General features: G+C 45.9%; 6 non-coding genes across 6 annotated transcripts; all 6 read right to left on the reverse strand.

Moving 5' to 3' along the window:
- Positions 1-117: 117 nt before the first annotated feature.
- On the reverse strand, positions 118-308 carry LOC130337717 (U2 spliceosomal RNA). Its single transcript, XR_008878556.1, has one exon. It is a non-coding gene; the product is annotated as a U2 spliceosomal RNA (small nuclear RNA).
- Positions 309-2,394: 2,086 nt separating this feature from the next.
- LOC130337718 (U2 spliceosomal RNA) lies at positions 2,395-2,585 on the reverse strand. Its single transcript, XR_008878557.1, has one exon. It is a non-coding gene; the product is annotated as a U2 spliceosomal RNA (small nuclear RNA).
- Positions 2,586-4,666: 2,081 nt separating this feature from the next.
- Positions 4,667-4,857, reverse strand: LOC130337719 (U2 spliceosomal RNA). Its single transcript, XR_008878558.1, has one exon. It is a non-coding gene; the product is annotated as a U2 spliceosomal RNA (small nuclear RNA).
- A 2,100-nt stretch (positions 4,858-6,957) lies between these two features.
- On the reverse strand, positions 6,958-7,148 carry LOC130337720 (U2 spliceosomal RNA). Its single transcript, XR_008878559.1, has one exon. It is a non-coding gene; the product is annotated as a U2 spliceosomal RNA (small nuclear RNA).
- A 2,086-nt stretch (positions 7,149-9,234) lies between these two features.
- LOC130337721 (U2 spliceosomal RNA) lies at positions 9,235-9,425 on the reverse strand. The gene has a single exon (XR_008878560.1). It is a non-coding gene; the product is annotated as a U2 spliceosomal RNA (small nuclear RNA).
- A 2,084-nt stretch (positions 9,426-11,509) lies between these two features.
- On the reverse strand, positions 11,510-11,700 carry LOC130337722 (U2 spliceosomal RNA). The gene has a single exon (XR_008878561.1). It is a non-coding gene; the product is annotated as a U2 spliceosomal RNA (small nuclear RNA).
- Between the last annotated feature and the right edge of the window lie 1,558 nt (positions 11,701-13,258).

The following is a 13,258-nucleotide window of genomic DNA, read 5'->3' on the forward strand; positions in this document are numbered from 1 at the left end:
ACCACCTTTTGTTTTTTGGCTGCAGCAGCAGCAGCAAGGCCCACAGGGCTGGCTAGCTGGCTAGCCAGCAAGCAGGTAGCAATGAAAGTAGGAATCTTTCTTTTTAACCCTGTAAGGGGGTGGTGCACTGTACCCGAAGATACTGCCATATCGGGTCAATGCATAGGGCGACGGAAGCAAGCTTCGAAATCGGCCCCCGTTCTCAAAAATCCATTTAATATATGGTCCCCAGATAGGGGACGTATCAGATATTAAACTGATAAGAACAGATACTACACTTGATCTTAGCCAAAAGGCCGAGAAGCGATAACCGTGAAAGGGGCGGGCCCAACAAGGTCCCCTTCATGGGCACTATCACTGCTTGCTGTCAGGGAGGCTGCCAGACAATTTTCCATGCACACTCTGGGCTGGGGGGCAGTCAACCACCAGTACACACAGCAGAACCTAAACCCATACCATTATTGCTAAGCAGCAAGACAGGGGCCCATTGCACTCCCACGGGGCCTTTTTAAATGCAATCCATAACCCGGATTTGCCAGGAACCCTTCTTACTCCTCCTACTTGCATGTGACACTGGGCTTAGGATCTGCATAGGAAACACACACACAAGCACACACCTACCTTTGTTGCCTGCAGATGCCTCCTTGGCTGTCCCCAAACGGTATCAAACCAACACCCACGGGAAGCTGTAAGCATAGAGGACATGCCTGCACCCCATTGGACTTACCTGTGTGGGTTAAATCCGGGTTATTTGACAACCTATGGCGGTGATGGTTCTGCTCAGGCAGAGCAGTGCTGATGCTCCTCATAAAGCTGTCGCTGCTGTGAAGGTTCTAGGTGACATCACAAATCCCTATGGTTACATACACAACAAAGCTGGGTTGTTGTTGTTTACACTCTGCAAGGCCTGTGGAAGTGAGTGACATCATAGCACTGTAGTTCTGAGGGTTCTAGATGGATGCAACAATCTCCTGTTGCTTCTATGAAGGCCATAATAGACGACATCACCAAACAGCTCCATAGTCACATACACAGCAAAGGAGAGATGTTGTTTACACCTAGTGATGTCAGTGGTATTGAGTGACATCACAGCACAGTGCTAAGGCTCCTGGGCCTGGACACAGCAGCGGCTGCAATATCTCAACGGAGAATACGTTTATATATATGTGTGTGTGTGCGCGTATATATATATATATATATATATATATATATATATATATATATTTCTCCGCCGAAATCACTTTTAAACCCATTTCCACCTTTTTTTCCCTTCTCTTCCTCTTACTTTTTTTTCACGTATTTTTACGTTTTTCTCCTTTTCGCCTCTTTTCTGGGCGTATTATTCTTCTTTTTCTTCTTTTTTTTCGTCTAATGCATACCCCATCAGTGCAGCAATGCTTATTCAATACCGCCAGCAGATGGAGACACTGGGGGATAATTTTCTAAGGATTTATACTGATTTTTCCTGTCTGAATTTGTCGCACAGAAAGTTGCAGGCCAAATATGTGTGACATTTCTGCGACTTTAGCTTCTAGAGCATTTTTACAACATTATACATAGGTGCTGAATACATAAAAAGCGACTGTTCAGCGGCAGACAAGTCGCATCGGCTGAAAGTAGGCCAGAATGTCAGTCCATGTTGGAGCAGGTTTAGATACAGTCTAAAGTATAGATCTCAAAGTCTGTGCACAGAATTTAGCAAGGGCCTCGCACCTTCTGATGCATCAGGTAGGTGCACAATAGCATAGCCTAACCCTCTGTACTTTGGTCTATATTGATGCGGGACATAGACAGCCAGCTGATGACCAATCCATTAGTGCAATGGATGGCTGGAAGCATTTGTCTTTGCCTTTGCAATACCACAGAAGCAATGCATGGTCAATGTACAGCAATGACACACCTGTGTGAACAGCCAGGAGACCCCCCCCATGTTATGTTACATAGTTACATAGTTAGTACGGTCGAAAAAAGACATATGTCCATCAAGTTCAACCAGGGAATTAAGGGGTAGGGGTGTGGCGCGATATTGGGGAAGGGATGAGATTTTATATTTCTTCATAAGCATTAATCTTATTTTGTCAATTAGGAACATTCAGCACCCACCCGCTATCAAGGCAGCTGCCTATCATGTCATGCCCTACCTGCACAGGTGTGCTGGCTACTCAAATGATCCAATTAAGGAGGCCATTTAGTCAGCAGCAGCAGAAGTCCTGTGCCTGGACGCTCCAACAGCGGCCAGACACAAGCAGAAGCAGAAGCAGCAGAAGCAGCAGCAGCACCACCTTTTGTTTTTTGGCTGCAGCAGCAGCAGCAAGGCCCACAGGGCTGGCTAGCTGGCTAGCCAGCAAGCAGGTAGCAATGAAAGTAGGAATCTTTCTTTTTAACCCTGTAAGGGGGTGGTGCACTGTACCCGAAGATACTGCCATATCGGGTCAATGCATAGGGCGACGGAAGCAAGCTTCGAAATCGGCCCCCGTTCTCAAAAATCCATTTAATATATGGTCCCCAGATAGGGGACGTATCAGATATTAAACTGATAAGAACAGATACTACACTTGATCTTAGCCAAAAGGCCGAGAAGCGATAACCGTGAAAGGGGCGGGCCCAACAAGGTCCCCTTCATGGGCACTATCACTGCTTGCTGTCAGGGAGGCTGCCAGACAATTTTCCATGCACACTCTGGGCTGGGGGGCAGTCAACCACCAGTACACACAGCAGAACCTAAACCCATACCATTATTGCTAAGCAGCAAGACAGGGGCCCATTGCACTCCCACGGGGCCTTTTTAAATGCAATCCATAACCCGGATTTGCCAGGAACCCTTCTTACTCCTCCTACTTGCATGTGACACTGGGCTTAGGATCTGCATAGGAAACACACACACAAGCACACACCTACCTTTGTTGCCTGCAGATGCCTCCTTGGCTGTCCCCAAACGGTATCAAACCAACACCCACGGGAAGCTGTAAGCATAGAGGACATGCCTGCACCCCATTGGACTTACCTGTGTGGGTTAAATCCGGGTTATTTGACAACCTATGGCGGTGATGGTTCTGCTCAGGCAGAGCAGTGCTGATGCTCCTCATAAAGCTGTCGCTGCTGTGAAGGTTCTAGGTGACATCACAAATCCCTATGGTTACATACACAACAAAGCTGGGTTGTTGTTGTTTACACTCTGCAAGGCCTGTGGAAGTGAGTGACATCATAGCACTGTAGTTCTGAGGGTTCTAGATGGATGCAACAATCTCCTGTTGCTTCTATGAAGGCCATAATAGACGACATCACCAAACAGCTCCATAGTCACATACACAGCAAAGGAGAGATGTTGTTTACACCTAGTGATGTCAGTGGTATTGAGTGACATCACAGCACAGTGCTAAGGCTCCTGGGCCTGGACACAGCAGCGGCTGCAATATCTCAACGGAGAATACGTTTATATATATGTGTGTGTGTGCGCGTATATATATATATATATATATATATATATATATATTTCTCCGCCGAAATCACTTTTAAACCCATTTCCACCTTTTTTTCCCTTCTCTTCCTCTTACTTTTTTTTCACGTTTTTTTACGTTTTTCTCCTTTTCGCCTCTTTTCTGGGCGTATTATTCTTCTTTTTCTTCTTTTTTTTCGTCTAATGCATACCCCATCAGTGCAGCAATGCTTATTCAATACCGCCAGCAGATGGAGACACTGGGGGATAATTTTCTAAGGATTTATACTGATTTTTCCTGTCTGAATTTGTCGCACAGAAAGTTGCAGGCCAAATATGTGTGACATTTCTGCGACTTTAGCTTCTAGAGCATTTTTACAACATTATACATAGGTGCTGAATACATAAAAAGCGACTGTTCAGCGACAGACAAGTCGCATCGGCTGAAAGTAGGCCAGAATGTCAGTCCATGTTGGAGCAGGTTTAGATACAGTCTAAAGTATAGATCTCAAAGTCTGTGCACAGAATTTAGCAAGGGCCTCGCACCTTCTGATGCATCAGGTAGGTGCACAATAGCATAGCCTAACCCTCTGTACTTTGGTCTATATTGATGCGGGACATAGACAGCCAGCTGATGACCAATCCATTAGTGCAATGGATGGCTGGAAGCATTTGTCTTTGCCTTTGCAATACCACAGAAGCAATGCATGGTCAATGTACAGCAATGACACACCTGTGTGAACAGCCAGGAGACCCCCCCCATGTTATGTTACATAGTTACATAGTTAGTACGGTCGAAAAAAGACATATGTCCATCAAGTTCAACCAGGGAATTAAGGGGTAGGGGTGTGGCGCGATATTGGGGAAGGGATGAGATTTTATATTTCTTCATAAGCATTAATCTTATTTTGTCAATTAGGAACATTCAGCACCCACCCGCTATCAAGGCAGCTGCCTATCATGTCATGCCCTACCTGCACAGGTGTGCTGGCTACTCAAATGATCCAATTAAGGAGGCCATTTAGTCAGCAGCAGCAGAAGTCCTGTGCCTGGACGCTCCAACAGCGGCCAGACACAAGCAGAAGCAGAAGCAGCAGAAGCAGCAGCAGCACCACCTTTTGTTTTTTGGCTGCAGCAGCAGCAGCAGCAAGGCCCACAGGGCTGGCTAGCTGGCTAGCCAGCAAGCAGGTAGCAATGAAAGTAGGAATCTTTCTTTTTAACCCTGTAAGGGGGTGGTGCACTGTACCCGAAGATACTGCCATATCGGGTCAATGCATAGGGCGACGGAAGCAAGCTTCGAAATCGGCCCCCGTTCTCAAAAATCCATTTAATATATGGTCCCCAGATAGGGGACGTATCAGATATTAAACTGATAAGAACAGATACTACACTTGATCTTAGCCAAAAGGCCGAGAAGCGATAACCGTGAAAGGGGCGGGCCCAACAAGGTCCCCTTCATGGGCACTATCACTGCTTGCTGTCAGGGAGGCTGCCAGACAATTTTCCATGCACACTCTGGGCTGGGGGGCAGTCAACCACCAGTACACACAGCAGAACCTAAACCCATACCATTATTGCTAAGCAGCAAGACAGGGGCCCATTGCACTCCCACGGGGCCTTTTTAAATGCAATCCATAACCCGGATTTGCCAGGAACCCTTCTTACTCCTCCTACTTGCATGTGACACTGGGCTTAGGATCTGCATAGGAAACACACACACAAGCACACACCTACCTTTGTTGCCTGCAGATGCCTCCTTGGCTGTCCCCAAACGGTATCAAACCAACACCCACGGGAAGCTGTAAGCATAGAGGACATGCCTGCACCCCATTGGACTTTCCTGTGTGGGTTAAATCCGGGTTATTTGACAACCTATGGCGGTGATGATTCTGCTCAGGCAGAGCAGTGCTGATGCTCCTCATAAAGCTGTCGCTGCTGTGAAGGTTCTAGGTGACATCACAAATCCCTATGGTTACATACACAACAAAGCTGGGTTGTTGTTGTTTACACTCTGCAAGGCCTGTGGAAGTGAGTGACATCATAGCACTGTAGTTCTGAGGGTTCTAGATGGATGCAACAATCTCCTGTTGCTTCTATGAAGGCCATAATAGACGACATCACCAAACAGCTCCATAGTCACATACACAGCAAAGGAGAGATGTTGTTTACACCTAGTGATGTCAGTGGTATTGAGTGACATCACAGCACAGTGCTAAGGCTCCTGGGCCTGGACACAGCAGCGGCTGCAATATCTCAACGGAGAATACGTTTATATATATGTGTGTGTGTGCGCGTATATATATATATATATATATATATATATATATATATATATATATATATATATATATTTCTCCGCCGAAATCACTTTTAAACCCATTTCCACCTTTTTTTCCCTTCTCTTCCTCTTACTTTTTTTTCACGTTTTTTTACGTTTTTCTCCTTTTCGCCTCTTTTCTGGGCGTATTATTCTTCTTTTTCTTCTTTTTTTTCGTCTAATGCATACCCCATCAGTGCAGCAATGCTTATTCAATACCGCCAGCAGATGGAGACACTGGGGGATAATTTTCTAAGGATTTATACTGATTTTTCCTGTCTGAATTTGTCGCACAGAAAGTTGCAGGCCAAATATGTGTGACATTTCTGCGACTTTAGCTTCTAGAGCATTTTTACAACATTATACATAGGTGCTGAATACATAAAAAGCGACTGTTCAGCGACAGACAAGTCGCATCGGCTGAAAGTAGGCCAGAATGTCAGTCCATGTTGGAGCAGGTTTAGATACAGTCTAAAGTATAGATCTCAAAGTCTGTGCACAGAATTTAGCAAGGGCCTCGCACCTTCTGATGCATCAGGTAGGTGCACAATAGCATAGCCTAACCCTCTGTACTTTGGTCTATATTGATGCGGGACATAGACAGCCAGCTGATGACCAATCCATTAGTGCAATGGATGGCTGGAAGCATTTGTCTTTGCCTTTGCAATACCACAGAAGCAATGCATGGTCAATGTACAGCAATGACACACCTGTGTGAACAGCCAGGAGACCCCCCCCATGTTATGTTACATAGTTACATAGTTAGTACGGTCGAAAAAAGACATATGTCCATCAAGTTCAACCAGGGAATTAAGGGGTAGGGGTGTGGCGCGATATTGGGGAAGGGATGAGATTTTATATTTCTTCATAAGCATTAATCTTATTTTGTCAATTAGGAACATTCAGCACCCACCCGCTATCAAGGCAGCTGCCTATCATGTCATGCCCTACCTGCACAGGTGTGCTGGCTACTCAAATGATCCAATTAAGGAGGCCATTTAGTCAGCAGCAGCAGAAGTCCTGTGCCTGGACGCTCCAACAGCGGCCAGACACAAGCAGAAGCAGAAGCAGCAGAAGCAGCAGCAGCACCACCTTTTGTTTTTTGGCTGCAGCAGCAGCAGCAAGGCCCACAGGGCTGGCTAGCTGGCTAGCCAGCAAGCAGGTAGCAATGAAAGTAGGAATCTTTCTTTTTAACCCTGTAAGGGGGTGGTGCACTGTACCCGAAGATACTGCCATATCGGGTCAATGCATAGGGCGACGGAAGCAAGCTTCGAAATCGGCCCCCGTTCTCAAAAATCCATTTAATATATGGTCCCCAGATAGGGGACGTATCAGATATTAAACTGATAAGAACAGATACTACACTTGATCTTAGCCAAAAGGCCGAGAAGCGATAACCGTGAAAGGGGCGGGCCCAACAAGGTCCCCTTCATGGGCACTATCACTGCTTGCTGTCAGGGAGGCTGCCAGACAATTTTCCATGCACACTCTGGGCTGGGGGGCAGTCAACCACCAGTACACACAGCAGAACCTAAACCCATACCATTATTGCTAAGCAGCAAGACAGGGGCCCATTGCACTCCCACGGGGCCTTTTTAAATGCAATCCATAACCCGGATTTGCCAGGAACCCTTCTTACTCCTCCTACTTGCATGTGACACTGGGCTTAGGATCTGCATAGGAAACACACACACAAGCACACACCTACCTTTGTTGCCTGCAGATGCCTCCTTGGCTGTCCCCAAACGGTATCAAACCAACACCCACGGGAAGTTGTAAGCATAGAGGACATGCCTGCACCCCATTGGACTTACCTGTGTGGGTTAAATCCGGGTTATTTGACAACCTATGGCGGTGATGGTTCTGCTCAGGCAGAGCAGTGCTGATGCTCCTCATAAAGCTGTCGCTGCTGTGAAGGTTCTAGGTGACATCACAAATCCCTATGGTTACATACACAACAAAGCTGGGTTGTTGTTGTTTACACTCTGCAAGGCCTGTGGAAGTGAGTGACATCATAGCACTGTAGTTCTGAGGGTTCTAGATGGATGCAACAATCTCCTGTTGCTTCTATGAAGGCCATAATAGACGACATCACCAAACAGCTCCATAGTCACATACACAGCAAAGGAGAGATGTTGTTTACACCTAGTGATGTCAGTGGTATTGAGTGACATCACAGCACAGTGCTAAGGCTCCTGGGCCTGGACACAGCAGCGGCTGCAATATCTCAACGGAGAATACGTTTATATATATGTGTGTGTGTGCGCGTATATATATATATATATATATATATATATATATATATATATATTTCTCCGCCGAAATCACTTTTAAACCCATTTCCACCTTTTTTTCCCTTCTCTTCCTCTTACTTTTTTTTCACGTTTTTTTACGTTTTTCTCCTTTTCGCCTCTTTTCTGGGCGTATTATTCTTCTTTTTCTTCTTTTTTTTCGTCTAATGCATACCCCATCAGTGCAGCAATGCTTATTCAATACCGCCAGCAGATGGAGACACTGGGGGATAATTTTCTAAGGATTTATACTGATTTTTCCTGTCTGAATTTGTCGCACAGAAAGTTGCAGGCCAAATATGTGTGACATTTCTGCGACTTTAGCTTCTAGAGCATTTTTACAACATTATACATAGGTGCTGAATACATAAAAAGCGACTGTTCAGCGGCAGACAAGTCGCATCGGCTGAAAGTAGGCCAGAATGTCAGTCCATGTTGGAGCAGGTTTAGATACAGTCTAAAGTATAGATCTCAAAGTCTGTGCACAGAATTTAGCAAGGGCCTCGCACCTTCTGATGCATCAGGTAGGTGCACAATAGCATAGCCTAACCCTCTGTACTTTGGTCTATATTGATGCGGGACATAGACAGCCAGCTGATGACCAATCCATTAGTGCAATGGATGGCTGGAAGCATTTGTCTTTGCCTTTGCAATACCACAGAAGCAATGCATGGTCAATGTACAGCAATGACACACCTGTGTGAACAGCCAGGAGACCCCCCCCATGTTATGTTACATAGTTACATAGTTAGTACGGTCGAAAAAAGACATATGTCCATCAAGTTCAACCAGGGAATTAAGGGGTAGGGGTGTGGCGCGATATTGGGGAAGGGATGAGATTTTATATTTCTTCATAAGCATTAATCTTATTTTGTCAATTAGGAACATTCAGCACCCACCCGCTATCAAGGCAGCTGCCTATCATGTCATGCCCTACCTGCACAGGTGTGCTGGCTACTCAAATGATCCAATTAAGGAGGCCATTTAGTCAGCAGCAGCAGAAGTCCTGTGCCTGGACGCTCCAACAGCGGCCAGACACAAGCAGAAGCAGAAGCAGCAGAAGCAGCAGCAGCACCACCTTTTGTTTTTTGGCTGCAGCAGCAGCAGCAAGGCCCACAGGGCTGGCTAGCTGGCTAGCCAGCAAGCAGGTAGCAATGAAAGTAGGAATCTTTCTTTTTAACCCTGTAAGGGGGTGGTGCACTGTACCCGAAGATACTGCCATATCGGGTCAATGCATAGGGCGACGGAAGCAAGCTTCGAAATCGGCCCCCGTTCTCAAAAATCCATTTAATATATGGTCCCCAGATAGGGGACGTATCAGATATTAAACTGATAAGAACAGATACTACACTTGATCTTAGCCAAAAGGCCGAGAAGCGATAACCGTGAAAGGGGCGGGCCCAACAAGGTCCCCTTCATGGGCACTATCACTGCTTGCTGTCAGGGAGGCTGCCAGACAATTTTCCATGCACACTCTGGGCTGGGGGGCAGTCAACCACCAGTACACACAGCAGAACCTAAACCCATACCATTATTGCTAAGCAGCAAGACAGGGGCCCATTGCACTCCCACGGGGCCTTTTTAAATGCAATCCATAACCCGGATTTGCCAGGAACCCTTCTTACTCCTCCTACTTGCATGTGACACTGGGCTTAGGATCTGCATAGGAAACACACACACAAGCACACACCTACCTTTGTTGCCTGCAGATGCCTCCTTGGCTGTCCCCAAACGGTATCAAACCAACACCCACGGGAAGCTGTAAGCATAGAGGACATGCCTGCACCCCATTGGACTTACCTGTGTGGGTTAAATCCGGGTTATTTGACAACCTATGGCGGTGATGGTTCTGCTCAGGCAGAGCAGTGCTGATGCTCCTCATAAAGCTGTCGCTGCTGTGAAGGTTCTAGGTGACATCACAAATCCCTATGGTTACATACACAACAAAGCTGGGTTGTTGTTGTTTACACTCTGCAAGGCCTGTGGAAGTGAGTGACATCATAGCACTGTAGTTCTGAGGGTTCTAGATGGATGCAACAATCTCCTGTTGCTTCTATGAAGGCCATAATAGACGACATCACCAAACAGCTCCATAGTCACATACACAGCAAAGGAGAGATGTTGTTTACACCTAGTGATGTCAGTGGTATTGAGTGACATCACAGCACAGTGCTAAGGCTCCTGGGCCTGGACACAGCAGCGGCTGCAATATCTCAACGGAGAATACGTTTATATATATGTGTGTGTGTGCGCGTATATATATATATATATATATATATATATATATATTTCTCCGCCGAAATCACTTTTAAACCCATTTCCACCTTTTTTTCCCTTCTCTTCCTCTTACTTTTTTTTCACGTTTTTTTACGTTTTTCTCCTTTTCGCCTCTTTTCTGGGCGTATTATTCTTCTTTTTCTTCTTTTTTTTCGTCTAATGCATACCCCATCAGTGCAGCAATGCTTATTCAATACCGCCAGCAGATGGAGACACTGGGGGATAATTTTCTAAGGATTTATACTGATTTTTCCTGTCTGAATTTGTCGCACAGAAAGTTGCAGGCCAAATATGTGTGACATTTCTGCGACTTTAGCTTCTAGAGCATTTTTACAACATTATACATAGGTGCTGAATACATAAAAAGCGACTGTTCAGCGGCAGACAAGTCGCATCGGCTGAAAGTAGGCCAGAATGTCAGTCCATGTTGGAGCAGGTTTAGATACAGTCTAAAGTATAGATCTCAAAGTCTGTGCACAGAATTTAGCAAGGGCCTCGCACCTTCTGATGCATCAGGTAGGTGCACAATAGCATAGCCTAACCCTCTGTACTTTGGTCTATATTGATGCGGGACATAGACAGCCAGCTGATGACCAATCCATTAGTGCAATGGATGGCTGGAAGCATTTGTCTTTGCCTTTGCAATACCACAGAAGCAATGCATGGTCAATGTACAGCAATGACACACCTGTGTGAACAGCCAGGAGACCCCCCCCATGTTATGTTACATAGTTACATAGTTAGTACGGTCGAAAAAAGACATATGTCCATCAAGTTCAACCAGGGAATTAAGGGGTAGGGGTGTGGCGCGATATTGGGGAAGGGATGAGATTTTATATTTCTTCATAAGCATTAATCTTATTTTGTCAATTAGGAACATTCAGCACCCACCCGCTATCAAGGCAGCTGCCTATCATGTCATGCCCTACCTGCACAGGTGTGCTGGCTACTCAAATGATCCAATTAAGGAGGCCATTTAGTCAGCAGCAGCAGAAGTCCTGTGCCTGGACGCTCCAACAGCGGCCAGACACAAGCAGAAGCAGAAGCAGAAGCAGCAGAAGCAGCAGCAGCACCACCTTTTGTTTTTTGGCTGCAGCAGCAGCAGCAAGGCCCACAGGGCTGGCTAGCTGGCTAGCCAGCAAGCAGGTAGCAATGAAAGTAGGAATCTTTCTTTTTAACCCTGTAAGGGGGTGGTGCACTGTACCCGAAGATACTGCCATATCGGGTCAATGCATAGGGCGACGGAAGCAAGCTTCGAAATCGGCCCCCGTTCTCAAAAATCCATTTAATATATGGTCCCCAGATAGGGGACGTATCAGATATTAAACTGATAAGAACAGATACTACACTTGATCTTAGCCAAAAGGCCGAGAAGCGATAACCGTGAAAGGGGCGGGCCCAACAAGGTCCCCTTCATGGGCACTATCACTGCTTGCTGTCAGGGAGGCTGCCAGACAATTTTCCATGCACACTCTGGGCTGGGGGGCAGTCAACCACCAGTACACACAGCAGAACCTAAACCCATACCATTATTGCTAAGCAGCAAGACAGGGGCCCATTGCACTCCCACGGGGCCTTTTTAAATGCAATCCATAACCCGGATTTGCCAGGAACCCTTCTTACTCCTCCTACTTGCATGTGACACTGGGCTTAGGATCTGCATAGGAAACACACACACAAGCACACACCTACCTTTGTTGCCTGCAGATGCCTCCTTGGCTGCCCCCAAACGGTATCAAACCAACACCCACGGGAAGCTGTAAGCATAGAGGACATGCCTGCACCCCATTGGACTTACCTGTGTGGGTTAAATCCGGGTTATTTGACAACCTATGGCGGTGATGGTTCTGCTCAGGCAGAGCAGTGCTGATGCTCCTCATAAAGCTGTCGCTGCTGTGAAGGTTCTAGGTGACATCACAAATCCCTATGGTTACATACACAACAAAGCTGGGTTGTTGTTGTTTACACTCTGCAAGGCCTGTGGAAGTGAGTGACATCATAGCACTGTAGTTCTGAGGGTTCTAGATGGATGCAACAATCTCCTGTTGCTTCTATGAAGGCCATAATAGACGACATCACCAAACAGCTCCATAGTCACATACACAGCAAAGGAGAGATGTTGTTTACACCTAGTGATGTCAGTGGTATTGAGTGACATCACAGCACAGTGCTAAGGCTCCTGGGCCTGGACACAGCAGCGGCTGCAATATCTCAACGGAGAATACGTTTATATATATGTGTGTGTGTGCGCGTATATATATATATATATATATATATATATATATATATATTTCTCCGCCGAAATCACTTTTAAACCCATTTCCACCTTTTTTTCCCTTCTCTTCCTCTTACTTTTTTTTCACGTTTTTTTACGTTTTTCTCCTTTTCGCCTCTTTTCTGGGCGTATTATTCTTCTTTTTCTTCTTTTTTTTCGTCTAATGCATACCCCATCAGTGCAGCAATGCTTATTCAATACCGCCAGCAGATGGAGACACTGGGGGATAATTTTCTAAGGATTTATACTGATTTTTCCTGTCTGAATTTGTCGCACAGAAAGTTGCAGGCCAAATATGTGTGACATTTCTGCGACTTTAGCTTCTAGAGCATTTTTACAACATTATACATAGGTGCTGAATACATAAAAAGCGACTGTTCAGCGACAGACAAGTCGCATCGGCTGAAAGTAGGCCAGAATGTCAGTCCATGTTGGAGCAGGTTTAGATACAGTCTAAAGTATAGATCTCAAAGTCTGTGCACAGAATTTAGCAAGGGCCTCGCACCTTCTGATGCATCAGGTAGGTGCACAATAGCATAGCCTAACCCTCTGTACTTTGGTCTATATTGATGCGGGACATAGACAGCCAGCTGATGACCAATCCATTAGTGCAATGGATGGCTGGAAGCATTTGTCTTTGCCTTTGCAATACCACAGAAGCA

The sequence above is a fragment of the Hyla sarda genome, unplaced genomic scaffold (genome assembly GCF_029499605.1).
Source record: "Hyla sarda isolate aHylSar1 unplaced genomic scaffold, aHylSar1.hap1 scaffold_506, whole genome shotgun sequence".
Taxonomy (NCBI): domain Eukaryota; kingdom Metazoa; phylum Chordata; class Amphibia; order Anura; family Hylidae; genus Hyla; species Hyla sarda.